This window comes from Fukomys damarensis, unplaced genomic scaffold, assembly GCF_012274545.1.
Source record: "Fukomys damarensis isolate Sample0158 unplaced genomic scaffold, DMR_v1.0_HiC HiC_scaffold_29, whole genome shotgun sequence".
NCBI lineage: Eukaryota > Metazoa > Chordata > Mammalia > Rodentia > Bathyergidae > Fukomys > Fukomys damarensis.
In genome coordinates, this window is record NW_022900941.1 from 261,527 (window position 1) to 281,568 (window position 20,042).

The window sequence follows — 20,042 nt, forward strand, 5'->3', positions numbered from 1 at the left end:
ATGACAGATTAAACCCTGAAATTTGTATTAAAATTTCAAAGGAAGTCTCTTGATAAGGAGAACAAAGAGGGCTCTGGAATGTATTCCCAATTTCAAAGCTTACTATAGAATTTCCACAATTAAGACATCATGACAAGGGCAGAACACAGACATATATCCCAGTGGGACTGAACTGGGAGTCCAGCTGACTCTCATACCCTTGGTCAACTGACTTTCAACAAGGGACCAAGTTCACTCAGGGAGGAAAGAATGGTCTTTCAATAAATAGACAAGTGGATTTTCATATGCAAATGAATGAAACTGGACCCTCCACTTAACTCAAAATGGATTAATGATGTAAAAATGGAAGGTAAGGGGCAGGGGATTTAGCTCAGTGGAGCCATGCCTGCCTCACAAGGGCAAGGTCCCAAGTTTGATCCCTGGTACGAAAGATAAAAACGGAAGCTAAAACCACAAAGCTCTTGGAAGAAAAAACATGGGATAAATCAGTGACCTTGGGTTTCTTAGATGACAGTAACAGTGTGAACAACCTAGAGAAAATAGAAAAGTGGACTTCATCAAAATTTAAAACTTTTGGGCCAGGGATTTAGCTCAGTGGTTCCGCCTCTTGCCTTGCAAGTACAAGGACCTGAGTTCAATCCTTGGTATAAAAAAAAAAAAAATTAAAAACTTTTATGCATCAGGAAAGTTAAAAGCTAAAATAACAGAAGAAAAATATTTATAAATATTTATGTATCTGATAATGAGTTTAATATGAAGATTATATTTTAAACTCTTGAACCCAACAACAAAAAGACAAACAATCCAATTTTCCAATTTAAAAGGGGCAAAGGACTTAAGTAGGCCTTATTCCAAAGAAAATATGAACATGAACACCAAGCATATGAAAGCACACTCAATGTCACGAGTCACTGGGGAGACAGATGCACATCAACATCACAAGGAGGCACCTCTTCAGCCCTACAGAGATGGTGATATTTTTTAATGGAAAATAAATGTTGGCACTGGTGTGGAGCAATTGGGCTGCAATACATTGCTAATGGGAATGCAAAATGGTAAACCTCTGCGGAAAACGCAAAATTACCATACAGACCACTAATCCCACTCCTAGGTGCATACTCCAAAGAATTAAAATGGGCTCAAACAGATATAGTCCTTGTATGCCAATGTTCATTGCAATATTATTTACAATGACCAGAAAGTAAAAATAACCCAATGTCCATCCATACACGAAAGGATAACCAAGATACAGTATATATGAGGTATGATAAAAATGCAGTGAACATTTGATTTAAGAATTTTACTGTAAAAGACAAACTGTCAGTAAGCCTCCTGAAAATCCTCCCTCTCACTTAGAGCACACTCGTCCTGCCATTGTTGCCACTTTATCAAGTAGTTCTGCAAGTCTCTTGTTGAGCGTCTTTCAGTGTGCTGTCATGGCTGCCTTGATGTCCTGAACTGATCCAAAGCATTTCCATTTCATGCTTATTTTGACTTTAGGAAAGAGCCAGAGTTGCATTGTACCAGATCCTATGAATAAGGTGGATGAGAATACATCACTATAATGTTTTTATGAGCCAGCTTTCCACTGGATGGCTCTCAGCAGCTACCTTCACCTCATTTTTCATCACAGTGTGTAAAAGTCCTCACAGAATAAGACTTCCAGGACTGTTTCAGAAAGTGGCAACAATGATAGTACAGATGTGTTTGAAGGGAAGGGAAATATTTTGAGGGGGACCAACAGCAACATGTCTTTTACCACAATAAATTCTTTCAGTGAAATAGTCACTGTATATTTTGATCGCCCCACCTACTTATCGTACAACGTCATTTAGTCATAAAAAGAAAGGATATTCTGAAACATGCAACAACACAAATGAGCCTCGAAAGTGCAGTGCCAAGTGAAAGAAACCAGACCAAGAAAAGGAGACAAATATTGTATGACTCCACTTGGATGAAATCTAAAAATAGAAAACACCCAAAATAATCTTGAAAAACAAGACTGGGAAATAATGGGATTCTGTAAATGGCCTCTGGATGTGTGGGAAGACTTTAACAGAATGAGGAACTTGAGCTCCTGAATTCTTGTGAATTCTTTGTACTTCCAGCCAAACTAGCCTCCCATCCCCGGTGGCGGCAGCACTCGTGCCTGCCAGTGACAGTCCAGTCACCTCTCCACCAGAGTGGTGTTGGTCTTTCCACTTCCACTTGAGGGACTTAGCCCCTCGGGAAATGGTAACCTCTCCCCTAAAGATGTCACATTAGAACAAAGTGTTGGTGCTCTAGATGCGTTCCCTTGTCCCCCTTGCTTCTGGACCTATAACTAGACTCAAGTCTCAGTAGCCCCCTAAAAGTTAAGTGCAAAGTGTGATCCATGGGGGTGGGGGGTGTGCTCCACTCCAGGAGAACTACATGAGTTTACTAAGTTACACAAGCAGAAATCTGGAGAACGTGTGAGAGTGAATGAGGAGGGTGTAGGATAATGGCAGAAGGAAAGGAAAGTTGGATAGGACCTTATGTATTCATATGGGTCTACTGAGCAGAGATTCTGCACTTAATGTTATAGCACAGGAGTTGGGAAGGGTTCTAGCAGTTTGGTTGTTTGGCTGAAACATGGATCAAAAGTTAGCCCACTGTGAGTAAGCTGAAGGTGCCCAATCTCCCTGGGTTTAATGTAGAGTAAGTAAGGGGTTCAAAGCCTAAGCAAGTTTGGAATGCCAGAATGTATTTGTCAGATAAGACCCACTGACGGCTTTGAGAGGGTCAATAACCTATTCTTTCATTATTACTCAATAGATTTTTTGAGGGGAGCCTGAGCATCCTTAACGATTTCTGCTATTGCTTTTCTCTATAGGCAAATTATCCCTTTGTTTGAACTATATAGTCATTCAACTGAAAAACTTAAAAGAAATGGAAATAATCTATTTCAGGATCAAGGAGGTCAAGCTGCAGCAATCAGCTTCCAAAGGTAAGGTGGTCATGGTTACTATCCAGGACAACAGAGGCAAAGCCGTGGTCAGAACAGTCCTATCTGGACTTTCAGAGATCTATGGTGTTGATGAGTTAATGTGGTGGTCCTAGGCATGAAATAGATTCGGAAGCCTATAAAATTTTTAATTTTTCCACATAAGCAGAAAGCCTACTAGTCAAAGGAACAATAATCTAACTCAAATTAATAAAATCAAAATACATGGATCCTCAATGAAGTCCCAGAGTTGAGCCCATTTAGAGACACACACCCTTGAATAAAGAGAAGCAGATGACCTTGGTACACTACCAAAAATGTATACTGTCACTCTTTCTCCCAGCTCTTCCCAATGGGATATTGCACCATTTATCTGGAACTGTACACTCGGGAAAAGGAAATAATCAAACCTTTTGGGGATGACTAGACACAGGTTTCAAGACGGTAGATTCCAGGAGCCCAACACATCGCAAGACCCTCCCATTGGAGTAGGGGCCTATGGAGATCAGGTAAGCAGTGGAATTTTCTCCCAGCTCCACTTCACAGTTGGCCTGGCAGGTCCCCTGTGTTTATTTCCCCAGTTCCAGCATGCATAATTAGAAGAGACCTACTTAACAGCTGGCAGAACCTCTGCAGTGGGCTCCTGACTTGTGGAATTGAAATACTGCAGTGGAAAAGACCAAATGAAAGCCATTAGAACTGCTTCTACCTGAGAAAACAGTAAGTAAAACCAGTTCTAGATCCCTGGAGGAATTCCAGAGAGTAGTGCCACCATCAGACTTGAAGGATGAAGGATGATTTCTGCCCCATCCCCTTCAACTGTCCTATTTGGTCTGTGCAGAAGACAGATGGATCCTGGAGAAGGAAAGTAGGTTGTCATAAGCTTAACAAGGTGATAACTCCATTTGCAGCTGCTATAGCAGATGTTGTTTCACTGCTGGAGCAAATTAACACATCCCCTGGTAGCCGGTATTCTACTGTTAATCTGATTAACACTTTTTCCCCAAATCTGTCCATAAAGCCCACAGAGAAACAGTTTGCTATTAACTGGTAAGGTCAGCAATACAGCTTCATATTTGCATTACCTTGATGTATATCAGCTCCCCCGTCCTTTTTGACCGTTTAGCTCTTAGGGAGCTTGGTTGCCTTTCCTTTTCACAAGATACTACACTGATTTTTTTATATTGATGGCATGTGCTGAATGGGCCTAATAAGGGAAAAGAAGCAACCACTCTGGACTTACTGGTAAGATATTCGCATGTCAGAGAATGGAAAATAAACCTTACCAAAATTCAAAGCTTATCTACTTCAGTGAAATTTCTAGGGTTTGCTGGTACAGGGGCTTTCAGAGACCTTCCGTCTAAGGTGAGAGATAAGTTGTTGCCTCTGGCCTGGCCTGTAAAAGAGGGGTACAACAGATAATGGGGCTCCTTGGGTTTTGGAGGTAGCATATGCATTACCTGAGTGTTTCTCCAGTCTATTTACCAAATAACTAGAAACTTTCTAGCTTTGAGTGGGACCAAGAACAAGAGAAGGCTCAGTAATAAGTCAAGGCTGCTATGCAAGCCTCTCTGCCCCTTGAACCATATGCTCTGGCAGAGCCAGTGGTACTTGAGGTGTTAGTAGCAGAGGCAAATGCTGTCTGGAGCCTTGGCAGTAAGTCACATGCGACCCTTTGCTTTAAAATCCACTAACCACAGATAACTGCTCTCCTTTTGAGAGACAGCTCTTGACCTGCTACTGGGATAGCATTTAACTGTGGGCCATCAAGTTACCATGTGACCTGAATTGCCCATAATAAATAGGGCGCTATCTGAATCATCAAGCCATAAAGTTGGGCATGCACAGTAGCACTCCATTGTCAAATGGAAAGCCAAGCAGGCCTTGTGGATGTCAAGTGAATTCTACCTAAAAATGACTCAAATGCTCATGGACTACATTTCTGGCTATAGTCACTTCTATCTCCTCTTGGATTTCTACGTGCAAAATTGAACCTTCACTTCATGCCAGGTGCAAAAATAACTCAAAGCAGACTGAATACCTACATGTAAGATACTTCACTTAAAACTCCTAAGAGATAATATAGGGGAATCTCCACAACACTGGATTAGGCAATGGTACTTGGATATAACACCAAGAGCACAGGCAACAGAAGAAACTTTTGCACATCAATGTACACTACCATCATAATGAAAAGGTGACCCTAAGGATGGGGGGAAAATATTTGTAAATCATATATCTGATACAAAGTTAACATCCAGTTCATATATTTTAAAAGTTCTTAAAACTCAACAACAAACATCAAACAAACCAATTAGAAAGTGGACAAAAAAACCTCAGATAGACCTTTTTATAAAAATGAACTGTAACAATCTGAAAAGATGACCAACATCACTAACCAACCATTGTGGAAGAACATACAAAGAGTACTGAGAAGTACTACTTCCTACCTGTCAGGATGGTTACAATTAATGAAAAATAGAAAACACAGGTACTGGTGAGGAGGTGGACAAATTGGAACCTTAAGTACAGCTGAGGAGGATGCAAAGCCATGTAGCCACCATGGAAAACAGTCTAGAGGTTCTTCCTTAAAACTTAAAAATAGGGTTACTGTGTGACTGTCCATTTCTTAATATATACTAAGAGAAAGCAGCATGTCAAAGAGATATTTGCATATCCATTTTCACTGAAGAATTATTCACTCTTCCCAAGAGGTGGATTCAAAGCCATTGTCAAATTAATGGACAAAGTAAATGTAAAATGTATTATTCAGCCTTAGAAAAAATAGAAGGGAATCCCACTATACACTACATCCTGCTACACTGGATGAAACCGAAGGGCATCGTGTGACTTTATGCAACATGAAATAAGCCGATCACAAAAAGATAACTGGTGCATGAGCCACTCCGAGCTGTTGCACTCCTAGAAACAGGAGGCAGAATGATGGAGGGGGAAATGAGGAGACAGTGGCAATAGAATTTCAATTTTGCAAGATTAAATTTTTCTACAACTACTGAACCATACACCTAAAAATGGTTAAAGTGATAAATTTTGTGTTACATATTTTACCATAATTTTAAAAAATTTTTAAGTCACATATTGAAATACCTCATTTATTTGAAGCTGCAGAGGAGTGAAATCCACAGAGATAGAATGTACACTGGTAATTTCTCAGGGCTAGAGAGAGAGAGGAGGTTTGAAGTGAGTATGAAGCTTTATGTGCGGAAAGGTGATAGAAATGTTCTAAAACTGTAGTGTGGTCGTGGTACACAGAGAGGCTACAGCCATCTTGGTTAACTCCCAGGTACCCCTAGCACACATTCTAAATCCTATGGAACAGAGTCATTAAGACAGCCTTGTGTTTGGTGCTGGGCACTGATAGGAGGATTATTTTTAAACCAATGTGTGATATGTTTTGATAGTTTTTTAGAAAGTCTAGGCACAGTCTGATGAACCATGGCTTCTAACTCCCAGACTGGCCCCTCTCTCCTGCTGTAAGATACAACCAAGATATTCTTCTGTCCATAAGTGTCTAATAAATGTTATGCTGTGCAATCCTAGATGTGTCCACTTATTTCTTTGATTTTTGGCAGCCAGTTCTCATACACAAGCATGGCGCTTTTCTGAAACCATCACACTTGATATACTAAAAGCCACTGAATCCTACATATTTTTTTTAAATAAAATCTCACTCTGTAACTCAGTGGCCTTGAACTCACTATGTAGCCCCCATTGGCCTCGAACTCACCACACCCACCTTGAATCCTATACTTTCAAAGGTGAGTTATATATATACATATATGGTATTCCATCTCATGACAGGGTATGAATAGGGAGATCTAAAAAAGGAAGTCCGTGCAATGAGGACAGGCAGGAGCAGGAAGAGCTGGGGCAGTAGAGAGAGAGGGTTTTAAAAGTACATGTACTTTTTGTGTGTGGTATAACCTATGCTTCTGTTTTCTTATGAAAAAGTTGGTAAAGCCCACATGACCTGTGTCCCTGCGTATCCTTGGTTTCGACTTTTGTGGTTTCAGATCAACTGTAGAAGTACCACACTCCTTGGATCCAAATAACCTGCATTTTACTTTTAAATGGCCCAAAGAACACAAGTAGTGAGGCCCAGGAGACACCAGGACATACAACCTGCAAGACTAGATGAGCTCTGGTACTATGGAGAGAGGCAGCAACAGGAAAAGCACATCATGCGTAGGGCTTAGTATCATCCCAGTTTTCAGAATTCATTCCCCTCAGATAAGAGAGATTTCCTTGTTCGCAGATGCATCAGGAATTGATCTGTGCATGTTTAAGAGATAATCTGTTGAATCGGAGTCCAGGGAAACCCAGGAATCTTCTAGGTCCCCATTCTGGTGCTAGATCTGGCACACTTTTGGGACTGCAATGTTAGTTGGAAATATGAATAAAGGAACGAACAAACATAGAAACAGAAAACTTATTTTCTTAAATTCTCCAATGTCTCACTGGTACAGTCCCAGCATTTGGGAAACTGAGGAGGGAAATCATAACTTGGAGACAGGCCTGGGCAGTTTAGTGACAAAACTGGGGATGAGGTTCATGGCAAAGGCCTGTGGTTTAATCACTAGTACAAGGGGAAAGGTACCCCTGACTTCTCCAGAGCCTCCCTGGAGGCCAGCAGGCTTTCTTGGCACGGTTGGGACAGAAAAATTTGCAATCTCCCCTCTGCCTGGCATCTTCCTCTCTTGCTTTGCCCAAATCATTTTCTGTTACTTTCCAGCAAAGGGCATTGTCTCCTTTCCCAGGGGCTCTGAGAATACTCAGTCGCCAAACCCTTATTTGCTAGACACCTTGCTAGAGGCCAATGTTCCCCTCCTCTACTTCTCACAATTAACTATAAACTCTTATCACTTCATTTTACAGATTAAAAGAGTTGAATTGATTTACTTGCCTGAGGACACATAGTGAGGAAACAATATCTGGACTAACCAGGCCTCTGTTCCAGAGCTTTCTACTCCCCTCTGCTGTCTGGAGGGTGCCAAATCCTTCAAATATTCATAGACAAAAGCATCTTGTAAAATTCTAGGTGCTAGAGATGGGAGAGCTCAGGAAGAGTCTTTGAGACAACAGTTCTCCCTCCTGGGTCCCCCATTTCACCAAGCACTTCCTGGTGAGGACCAGTACATGTCCCTGGGAGCATGTTTGAGTCTTAAAAGTGGGTGGAAGAAAAGTCTGCTACCTCTGGAGAGGACAGGCCTGGTCAAGCTCTAATGTAAGGAGCCAACAGCAGAGCAAGTCAGCCAGAGCTCTACTACACGCAGACACACCCACCTCAGCAGCTCTGGCTTCCAACCCAGAGCAGTTCACAGCTGACCCGTGCCCAGGTGAGGTGAGTGAGGAGAACAGATGATACCTCACTAGCACACACAGAAGCTGGGCTTCCTTGGTGGGTATACTGGGAGGCCGCAAAGTCCACTACACTTACTCTCACACCTAGGTAAAACACACACACACACACACACACACACACACACATCTGATAAAGAGCACACGTCACATCTTCATTAATCATGTCACAAACTTGCATACCTTAGTCCACATAGTGTGCATACACAGTCTTAGGACTGAAGTCTTCATAGAAGAATTAACCCACATCATCAGAAGTAAAGTCAGCATCTGATGGAACTGAGTGGCCTGGCACCCAACAGGCAGGCCCAGTGTGCATAAGTCCCCACCTGAGAGGAGCCCAGGCAAGGTGGCACCTGGCAAAGAGGAGAGCAGGGAGAGCCCGGGGGGATGGGCAGCACGGAGAACAGAGGGGAGAATTTGGGCACCTGCTGAAGAGTAGCACACCTTCTTTGGTAGAAACACCAACTCACCCAGAGCCCTGGGGAGGATAGGCCTCCCCAAGAGAGTTCTCAGACTTTCCCATGCTACCCTCAACAAATGCCCAAGATCTCCATACTTACCCCTCTTCTCTACAACCAGAAGAGGCCCTGATGATCAATCATAGTGCAACTCTGAATCCTGGGGAAGGGGAGTTGAGGTGAGAAAGAATCATAACCTGAATTTCCTAGTAGTTTTATGAAAGTTTTCAGAGCATGTTTTTGCCCGGATGTTTCTCAGATCAGCTTTATTTTATTTTGTTTCTCATGGGTTTACTGAGGCAGCACTTGAGTGGCCTTGAACTTGCCCTTCATGCCCACTGCCCCACTGGCCATGGCTGGCCTTCCGGCAGTTTAGCCCCCCACTTGGTTTAGAACCAGCCCACCCACACTCTGCAAATCACACTGAGATGAGACATCAGGAAGTCCTCAAAGACACCACATGTTCAAAGACTCTGCTCCTAGGTATCCACCCAAGACAAATGAAAACATGTCTATACAGAAGCTTGTACACAGGTATTCAGACCATAATTAGTCACAACAGCTCTACTGGGGGAGCCACCCAAGTATCCAATCCATTAACCAATGAATAAACAAAATATGGCATATCCAACAATGGAATAGTATTCACTGATAAATAAAAAGAAATAGAATCTGGATGCATGCCACAGCACAGAGGAACTTTGAAAACATTATGCTAAGGGAAAGAAGTCAGACACAAAAGAAAAACTCACACTGTGTGATTCCATCTGTGTGACTTATCCAGAGCTGACAGGTCCCCTGAGACAAGAAGTACATCTCTGACCTCTGGGAGCTGAAGAGTGGAGGGTGTGAGGTTCTTCTGGAAGTGTTGAATATTACATCTTGGTGATGGTTGTACTACTCTGTGAGGATACTATAACTACTGGATTGTAAACTTTGTTTTCTTAATTTATTTATTGTGGCACTGGGGATCAAACTCAGGACCTTGAAAATGCCAGGTGAGCACTGAGCCACTAAGCCTCACCCCAAACTGTAAATTTTAATGGGGCTAGTTGTATCGATATGAATTGTATCTCAAAAGAACTCAATTATATATATTATATACATATATATGTATGATACACACACCTATAGAATAAAACTACATACACATATGTATGTACCTATATGATATATAATACACACACACACACACACCTGAAGAATAAAACTACATACACATATGTATGTACCTATATGGGTGGCCACCTTTCTGCCTCACTCAGGGTGAAGCCCAATGATCTCGCAGTGTGTGTAGTTCCTTGAACCTCTGCCCCAACCACTTCTGTGATGGATCACAACACCACCCTGCTCCCTCTGCCCTGACCGGCTTGGACATGCCCTGAACAGGTCCTGACACCAGGACTCTTGGTTTGCTATCCCTCACCTGGAACGTTCTGCCTGCTCAGATCTTTGCAATGCATGGTCTCGCCTTCTGTGGTAGGAAAAAAAAAGTCCTTCTCTCCTATATAAATATGTGCTTAATAGCTAGTAAAAAGTATAAGAAGTAAACATCTTCACAGCACAAATGTAATGTCAAAGTTGAGAAATGATTACCGTATTAAATTAACCTCTCCATATACTACAACACTTGTCCCTCCCCAAATTTATTTTTGTAAATCTACAAACCTTTATTATGTATCTAAAGAGAACATATTTAGATGCATGTGATTAGTTGCCTATACACTCAGGGAAGGGAAATAGGTGTTAAGGATAAACACAGGAGAAATGATAAACAAATAATTTATAATAATTTAAATTAAATTGCTTTAAAATACCTCACATATAAATAAAGGAGTGCTCCAACCATGATGTGTGTGCCTCTGAACCAGGAAGTATTAGATGCTTAACTCCCTGCTTCTGAAGTGCCCAATAGAGAAAATAGGTCTGGCTTGCCCATGTGTGGCTCCACAAGGCCAGGTCTGCCAGTAAGGCTGAGCGCTACAGGTTGGGTCACTGCTTGGATCGAGACTGTTCCCACAGTCCCACAAGTTAAAGGATGGACCCAGCCTCTGGCCCTACTAGTGGTGGAACCTTCAGGAGGTGGGGTGGGGAGAGGCTATTAGCCTGTTGGGGTCACACCCTGGAAGAAGTGTTGGCCTCTCCCTCCCTCCCTTCCTCCGCACCCTTTCTGTCTCTCTGTCTGGCTGCCATGAGGTGAACAGCCATTCTAAACCACGTACTCTCACCGTAATGTACTGTCCTGCTGCAAACCCAAAGGCAGTGGTGACAAAAGAGCTCAGACTGAGACCTCTGAAACCATGAGCTCGAATAGATCTTTCTTCCTTATCAGCGGGTTCTCTTGCGGATTTCATTTCAGCCATGGGAAGCTAGCTAACAGAGTGTGCATGGGGAGAAAGGGTACAAGGAGCTGAGTGGGACGTGTGGGGAGGACAGGTCAGGGCCTCCTGGCACATCTGAAGGGCTCAGAGGAACCTTTTCACTTTCTTAATGCTTCGGGAGAGAGTTGACCCACCCCGCCGCCACCACCACAAGCAACTGCAGCCAGGCCCCTCACCCCTGCCTCTCGGAAGGTGCACTCTTGGGGAGGCACTTGGTAGAACCAGCACTTGTGCAGGTCATGCCGCCCTTCAGTTCCCACAGATGACTTGGTGAAGAGTGAGGCTCACTCCTACCTCTAGCCTGGCACCAGTGGTACAGATTCCTGTGTGCATGTAGCCAGGCACCTTTGTCTAGGAAACACACTCACACAGAGGCACATCTACTTTTTCACTCAATAGCAGGCTTTTTTTCTTTTTTGCACCACCATCTCTCTTTTACTTAGTTTACAGAAAGCATCTATAAGTACAGATTGAAGAAATTGTTTAGTGCTATATACATTCATTTTAAAACTCTGCTCTATACAAATTTAATTCTGATCAGTATGAATGATATTTTTGTAGATCTACTATGTATAAAGCCTTTTCAACATCAGGTTTTGAAGATATTGCACATCCAGTGTTTAGAATTTCTTTATTCCTCTTAATGGCTGCATTAATTGGATGTATTACCATGATTTATTAGACTGAGCTAAAAGAACTGAGCAATGATGGGTGTTTAATCTTGCCAACAACTTCAGAAGCATTACCATTGCAATGTAGGGAGAAGAAAACTGGTTTGGAGAGAATAAGTGGGTTATGAGGAACCTCACAGCTTATTACAGTTAGGATAAAAATTGGACCCAAGCCCCAAGTCTTAGCCCATTTTTCACAGCTATAATGAGATACCGGAGACCTGGTTCATCATAAAGAATCATTTATGTGACTCCAGTACTGGGGCTGAGAGGTCCAAGGCATGGCCCTGGCATCTACTTGGGACCTAGAGAAGGCCCTCTTACTATATCGTAAGGTACGGAAGGTGTCATCCGGGGAGACTCCGAGTGTGCTAGCTCCAGTCCCTCTCCTTTTATAACAGCGTTGGTGCCTTTGTGAGGGCCCTGGGCTCCTGACCCCATTATATCCTAATTACCTCCCAAGATATCACATCTCTAAGGATGATTAGCATATGAATTTGGAGGTTAATTTTCAGATGCAAGATCTTGGGGGCACACACTCAGACCATAGCAGGCTGCACAGCTCCTGTTCCTCTGCACTGCTAAGAGACTTAAACCTTACCTTTCCAACCCAGGCCTCAGGCATAGCTTCAGTCTGGGGTACTCTGCTACCTAGCTGACAGTGACGCTGAGGTATCTAAAGTATCTGAACCCCAGGGATGTCCAAAAATCAAGCTCTTCATCTTCTTCTTTAAACCTACCCAGAATGATTTTTTTTTTTTTCCTGGAGTAGGTTTCTAGTTTGCCTCTCCCTGATGATCTGCTATTTGTTGCATCAGTCCATTTTCTGTTGCTATAACAGAATAACGCAGGCTGAGTAATCTATAAAGAGAAGAAGTTCATTTAGTTCCTGGTTCTGCAGGCTGAGGAGTTCAAGAGCGTGGTGCTGTATCTGCTCAGCTTCCTGCAAGGGCCTCAGACTGCATCACAGCATGACAGGCAGGCAGAAGCGGAGTGATCCAGAGAGGCAGGAGCAGCTGGAGTAGCTGGGCTCACTTTCTAACAACCCCACTCAGGACACCTCCCCGGAGGTCAGAGCAAGACTTCAGGACCTGAGCACAGCTGCCAGGCGCCTCCTCCCGACACAGCCACACCAGGAGCTTCCGAGACCACACTTTACCATGGCACACTGTAATGTGACTATCGGAGAATTCACATCAGTCTTCTCTCTAGGGAATTTCTTGGTAAGAGGAGAGTGTTAACTTCTCCACATCTGATTCCTGGATGCTGGACTTAGTGGAAGCTCAGCCCTTGGCCTCAGAGTCCATACAGGGAAAATGCTGGCAACCGCATTCCATGAATATTGAGTGGACAAGGGAGGGCTGCAACAGGATTCTGCAGCGTTACACCGCATTGCAGCCCCTGATCGTGTAAAAGCATTCTTCTGTATTTGATCTGTCATTCTATGTACTTCATGGTGGGAAAGTGTCAAAGTAAGCAGACAGGCCATGTTATTGGAAAAGAAAGTCCCAGTGTTTTCTTCTGCACTTACAACATGGATCTGGAGAGAACAGCCCCTGTATGCGGGACTCTAGGCACCCCACCTGCTATGTGAATGTGTGACCCAACAACACAGACTAAGTCCACAGTGCTCTCAGCTTGACAGGGAGCAGGTGGGGACATTCTGTAATGGCCTGGGGCTCATGGTCAGGGTCCAGCACCTCCAGTCTCTGCTGATTGTGCCAGCATCCAAACACCATGCTACCCCTCAGCTGTCCTGCCACCTGAAACATGCTGGCCCTGGGAGGTGTCCCTCTTGTCCCCATTTCATAGGAAGGAACCGAAGCTGCGAGTGATGGAGTCAAAAGCCAGCAGACACTTGACTTTCAGGGCTGCATGTAGCCTTGTGTCCTCAGCTGTCTAGTGGGTGTTTCTTGAGAACCAAAAGTTTCAGTAGAAGTACCTATACAGAGTTGCTGTTGTGAATAATGACTGTAGCAATCACACAGGAGCAGACTGAGCAGGGGCAAACTGATTCCAGGAAAGAGGCACTCTCTGGGGCTTGGGGAGGCAAGAGGCATTCTACATGTGAGTCGGGTTCACCATCTAGGCAGGGGCAGTAAGGCCCAGGGGCCTGGATGTGGAACAGGCTAAGCGTGGTGGGTGGTAGGTAATGAGGGCAGGAGTCTGGTGTGGTGAGACTCAGCAGTTGACAGTGCTGTCGAGTGCCCTCGAATGCTCAGTCACCAAAATCTCAAAGGAAGAAGCACAAAGAGGGACCTCTTGGAAGGAGAAAGAGAAGGGGAATCAGAAAATTAGGAGCCATGCCCTTGAGGATGGCTTCTGTCACACATTCCAGTCAAGCTTGAAGCCTTGTCCATAACCACACAGAGCTGTGTGCTTGGGGCAACAGGAGCTTGGGCCCACCTCTGTCTCAAGGAACCATAGGCAAGCACAGAGGGAAGCAAGCAGCATTTGGTGTCCAGCTGCTCAGCATAGAGCCAGATGCAGAGCACACTCAGGGTGACAAAGGAAATCCCTGCTTTGATGACCTGGAGTCACACAGGTCAGCTCCTTTTAACCCTGTGGTTAGATATGAACGCAATAATAAACACCACACAAAAAACATGTAGGAACATTTAAAGGTGCTAAACCTCAACAATCAAAAGCAGCACAGGGGAAACTTTGAATTTTAGATGAGAACAATGAATGGATGATGCACACATCATAGATCAGATCTGCCCAGAAAAAGATTATACAGTTTTAGTATATATGCTGCCAAAGTGAGCACAAAAGATTACATAATTAATAAAAGCCAACATGGAGCAAATAAACTCAAACACAGAAAGACAGGGAGGGAGGCAAATACGGTTAGAGAGCGGTAGATGGGGTGGGAGGCTTAATTCACTTCTACACATGGTCGTTTCTCTAAATAAAAACTCTAGCAAGAGAGCAGATGACCAAAACAAATAACAGGTGAGTATTTTTAAAGTACTAATTGCACTTTCTGAATGACTGAGATAGTGCAAACATGTGGGATAGATTCAGAGAGTACCAAGTATTGTGTAGAAAAATGATACATCTTGATAGAGAAGAATAAAAACACTGAAGGAGATATTTGAATAGGGCAACTGGGAAAGGCCCAAGGACATTTGATTTGGGTCCTGAATGATGAGAGAGAGGCTGCACTGTAGCAATCTGAGAGAGAACCATTCAGCAGAGAGAACAGAGAGGTGCAAAGGGCCTGAGGCAGCACCGGCTGGATGCCCTGGAGGAATAGCACTATACCAGCACAGCTGTAATAGAGGCTGGGTCACAGGAGTATAAACGGGTCAGTCACTGCCTGGGGCTCCCCTTGGTGAAGGCCACCATGGCTGACAAGCCAGAGTACTCTTGGGACCAGGTTGCAATAAATATGATGTCCCCTGAGTTGGCAGCATGTGCTAAGAATGAGTTGGGAGAAGCCAAGGTCAGGGACAGGGAAAGTGAATGCTGACTTTCCTTCTAAGCTCATCGTCATGCAGGATAAGACCCTCCCTGGCCTTGGCACATCTTGCCGTTTTTCAGCACAGGAGGGAACATGCTGGCCCTGACTGGCTGTGGATTGGCCTAAATATGAAAGGAGAGGAGCCCAGTCTGTGAAGCCCCATTCAGCAAGTAAAGATCACAGGCAGTGTTTCCAGGAATGGTCACCCCCTAGCCTTAGTTACAGCAGGAGGACGATGTCAGGAAACCAGGGTGGTGCCAAGGGGCCCCAGCCCCTGCCCACCTCCCCTCTGGAATCCTTTGGGGGTCTTTGTGAGCAGATCCGTGTGTTACCTGTGCCCCTGATCAGGCCTTTCCAGGACCCTGCCTTGCTGGGCAGGAGTACCTGGGAATCACAGGCAGATCTCAGCAAGGTCTCCAACATCTAGATCTACCTGCTCCTCTGCAATCTGTAGGTAAATAAAAATTACAGCCAGCCATTTTTTTCCATCACTAGGGATGGAGCTCAAGGCCTTATATTTGCACTCCTGAGGCAAGTGCTCTACCACTGAGCCACACCCACAGTCCTGAGGCCATTGTTTTGAACTATTCCCTTGCTCTGGACCCTAAGAGATAGGCAAAAAATAAAAATGGAGTCAAACTAAAGCTGAAAATAAGCTATTTTATCTGAATTTACGGGAAGGCAGGATTAAGGAAATAAGAGCCAAGGTTCCCAGACTGGCCAGTTTCAATTGACATGATAATGTTCCCTCTGCTTAATTAAGTCTTACACAAAACTGGTAACTTGGAGTAATCTTGATTCTACGTGGTAGACCCATGGGTAGACTCCAGGCTCTTGTGTACAGCAAGCAAAAACTTCCAAGTGTACATAGGGCCATAATCCTGAGGCCTCAGTTATCACAACAAAAACTAAATGGAGTAAATGTGGAGGGAGCACTGGCATTCGAGAAACCCCAGGCAGACACAGCCACAGGTCAGTTCTAAGACCCAGGAGAGAGACAGTCATTTCAGCCAGCTCTGTCAGGCTGCTGCTTTTGCTGTTGGAAGACAGCACCTTGTAAAGAGGACCACAGCTTTTCCTTTCCATCCTTAGCCTTTCAACCCTTTGCCATTTTCAGTTGTCCCAAATCATAGAGCCAAAGAATTTCATTTGGGGGTCAGGGGCAAGAAAGGAGCTGGAGTTTCCCTTGAGAGAGAGGGAAAGAAACAGCCCTCAGAAGGGCACCCACTTGGTGTGAGCCCACAGGCTCCACCAGGTCCAACAAACATCTTTGGCTGTGACCCAAGTGGCCACTAAAACCTACATAGTCTGGGGCATGGTGCCAACTGCACCCCCAAAAGGAATCAGTAACATCAGGTGGACTGGGCTCAGGCCTCCCAGGCCCAGAGAAAAATTAAGAAACCAGCTTGGTTAACCCTGTCCAGGCCAGGACATCCCTACCCCACTTCTCCGGCCCACTCTGGGACCAAGGTCACATTGAGTCAGCAACCTCACTTCTGCATGGCTCAGCTCTATCTGGGCAGGGAACTGGGAAACCACGGCTGCTGAAAACAAATCTCCCTGCTGCAGAACTCACAGAAAAAGGCCGTGTGCATAAATACAACCCAACTGATGTGCAGGAGCCCTCTGGCCCCTGCAAACTCACAGCCTTTTGCTACCTTGTCATCTCCACCCTGTGAGTTTGGGGTCTGCCCTATGCACACAACTGCCTCCAGTAGCTTGTAAAAAGGAGAGAGAAGTCTCCCCAGCAGAGAGTGCTTTCCTTTCTGGCTGGCTTGTTTTGGCTGTAGGTGCCTCCTGGCTGCACTCACCAGATGATACCATGCAATGGCTCCAACAGATAGATTCTGGGCTCTTATACACAATAAGAAAAGCACTGCAGGTGAATGTCCAATGGTAAAAGAAAAAGCAGCCTCATTTATTGAAAATAAAGGGAAGAGATGTGTTCAGAGCAAGTCTGTGCCAGCAGAAACAAAAAGTGTTGGACAAACAAGAAAGTGGTCAGAGGTGACAGAAAAATTAAAAAGCACACAGATAAATCCAGCTTTTTGGTTTTTAAAAGACATGCGCACCATCCCAGGTGCCCTGTTGGGTCTCTGCAGTTGATTGACAGGAATGATGGATGGGGAACTGAGTCATCTCAGGGGTTTCCAGCACTCGAGCACATCCCAGAGTTCACTCTGATTAGACTGTGAACAGGAGATGCAGCCCGTATTTATGAACCCTTAACAAGATTCAAATAGGGAAAGTTGCTGAACTCCACATGCTCTGGCCTGGGGCTTTAGAGATTTCCTGGGTCTGTGTAATTCATTTTCTTCTCTCAGAACAGTGGGAGGATTGGCCCTGGGGTGTTACCCAAACTCAGATAGAGTGAGGGTGAATGGTCTCTCCACCCCCCATGGTGCTACCTGTACTAACTTCATTTTACAGATCAGTGACTTTCCTATTTTTCTTTCTATTTCTGCCTTACAGAGGCAGTAATGTTGAAATGACCTTTTTTTTTTTTTTTCAGGTACTGGGAATTGAACTCAGGACATTGCACTTGCAAGACAGGTGCAGTGCCACTGAACTAAATCCCTGGCCCTAAGGACCAATCCTCTTTGGGCTTTTTTGTTTGTTTGTTTCTTCTGTCTTCTGCCTTTCTCTGTCTACAAAGCCACCTTCCTCTGCTTAGCCCATTAGAAGACTCACTGTATTTTGTGGAATGAAGTCGTTGTCTAATCCTACATAAATAAAGTCAACTGAGATAAACTTTTGTAATTTTGTCCTGTAATGCTGGGGATAAAATTACTCAGTTTGGCAGCTGCCTAAGAGTACAAACACTTACAGAGTGTAAGATGTTTGTGGACCTTAAGAAGCTGTTGTTCTTTCCCTCCCCTCAACTGCCCTCCTCCTGCTGGCTGGAGCCTGGCCTAGCTTTTTTCTTCGCTTGTTTTTCCTCTGGTTCACCTCACAATGCTTTCCGTGGGGAATAAATAAACCGTCACGGAAAACAGGTCGGGAGAGAAAAGTGCAGAGACAATGTATTAATCTATACAGCCGGCCTAGAAACAGCAGGACCCGGTGCCAAGCACAAAGGAGGCACTTTATTAGAGTGCTGGGGCTTCGGGGGTCACAAAGAGTTAAGGGATCAGCAAGACCCAGCAAGGAGGCTGAGCCATAATTTCAGCTCCTTCCAGCCACCAACAAAGCCTTGCCAGCCCAAGTGCCCTTGGCAGCGGAGCCACTCTCTGAAAACCATGATCAACGTGGACCGGAGTTGCTGTGGAAATCTGGGGATGTGGGGGTCCGTCAAGCTGCTCCTTGACACCAATCTTGCCACAAGGGCCATGCTCACCCTGTGCCCTGTGTTGGTCTTCAGTCCCCCATTGAGTCAGGACAGAGCAAGCTGGGAATGGGTCCCTGGGGTCAGCCCCGCTGTGGGTCAGGAACCTCAAGGCTGCTGTGCGACTCTGCTGAGAAGTCCTCATCCTAACTAGAGGAGGGGAGCAGAGTCATTGCTGCCTTTCCCTCTTTCTTTGCTCCCCACTTCTTTGCTCCCCTTCTGTCAGCCCTGTGCACTTACAAAAAGAGTGTCCCCAACCTAAAAGTGTTCTCGGAGACCTGTAGGATGAACAAACCATACTAAGAGTGGGAAAAAACCACCCTGGATGTCAGCTCTTCTTAGCCCAGAAAGGAATTTGGCTCGGGACCATGGCAAGCCATGAAAGATTTGCTCCCAGAGCCATCAAACAAAGCCCCCTCTTCCTGGAGCATAGCTCCAGCTCCCAGAGTGGAACAGTGTTAGAGCATCAACCTCCAGGATGAGGAGAGCAGAATCTGGCCTCCAGGCAGAGGGGAGAGGGATCATTTTTCACACAGTATTTGTCTTGGTCTCTCAGGGGAGCCATGAACAACTCGAGGGACATCATCACGCACTTAGGGAAAGTAGGATCTGATAAATTAGGTAATAGTCTTGTCAACATCTTGGAACCAGTATTTTTTTTTCTAGCTTCACTGAGGTACAATTGACAAATGGAATGTATATCTTCAGGTTCTATGGTGCCATGATTTTATACACATATATGTCATGACCCGATTACCATAATCAGGATAATTAACACAGCCCTGCCTCACACACTTAGTTTTCTGTGTGGTACAAACATAACTGCACGTCAAGTGCATACTGTTATTCGCTGTAGTCACTGGGACCTCCAGACTGTGTTACCCTCAATCCACATTTCCCTGTGTCTTCCACTCGAGCCCATGGTGACCACTGTCTTACTCTGCTGCAGTGAGCTTTACTCACTAAGCTTTAAATCCAAGGTCTATTGTAATCCTCACAGTCATAAGTCTTGCTATCATCTTTATTTCTTAGCAAGGAAACTGTACCACAGACAGGTTAAGCAACTTGCTCCAGGTCAAAATGTAAATATGTGTCAGAATGGGCCTGACACCATTCTGCCTTTCTCTCACCCAAGCTCGTAGTACTATTAAATGAAATGGAAAGACAGAGATTGATGAAATGCTTGGTTCTTGAGGACCTAGCTGCCTTACCAGGGAGAAAGGACTCCTGCTTATGAATGCTTACTTAATTCATCTGAAGCCTCCTAACCATATCCCAAAACGGATGATTACACATCCTGTTTCTCATAGAGTCTGGATGCCCAGTGTGCTGAGACAGCCTGAAACAGAGGCCTGATCCACAGGGTAAGTGACAAATTCTAAATGCAGTTTTGC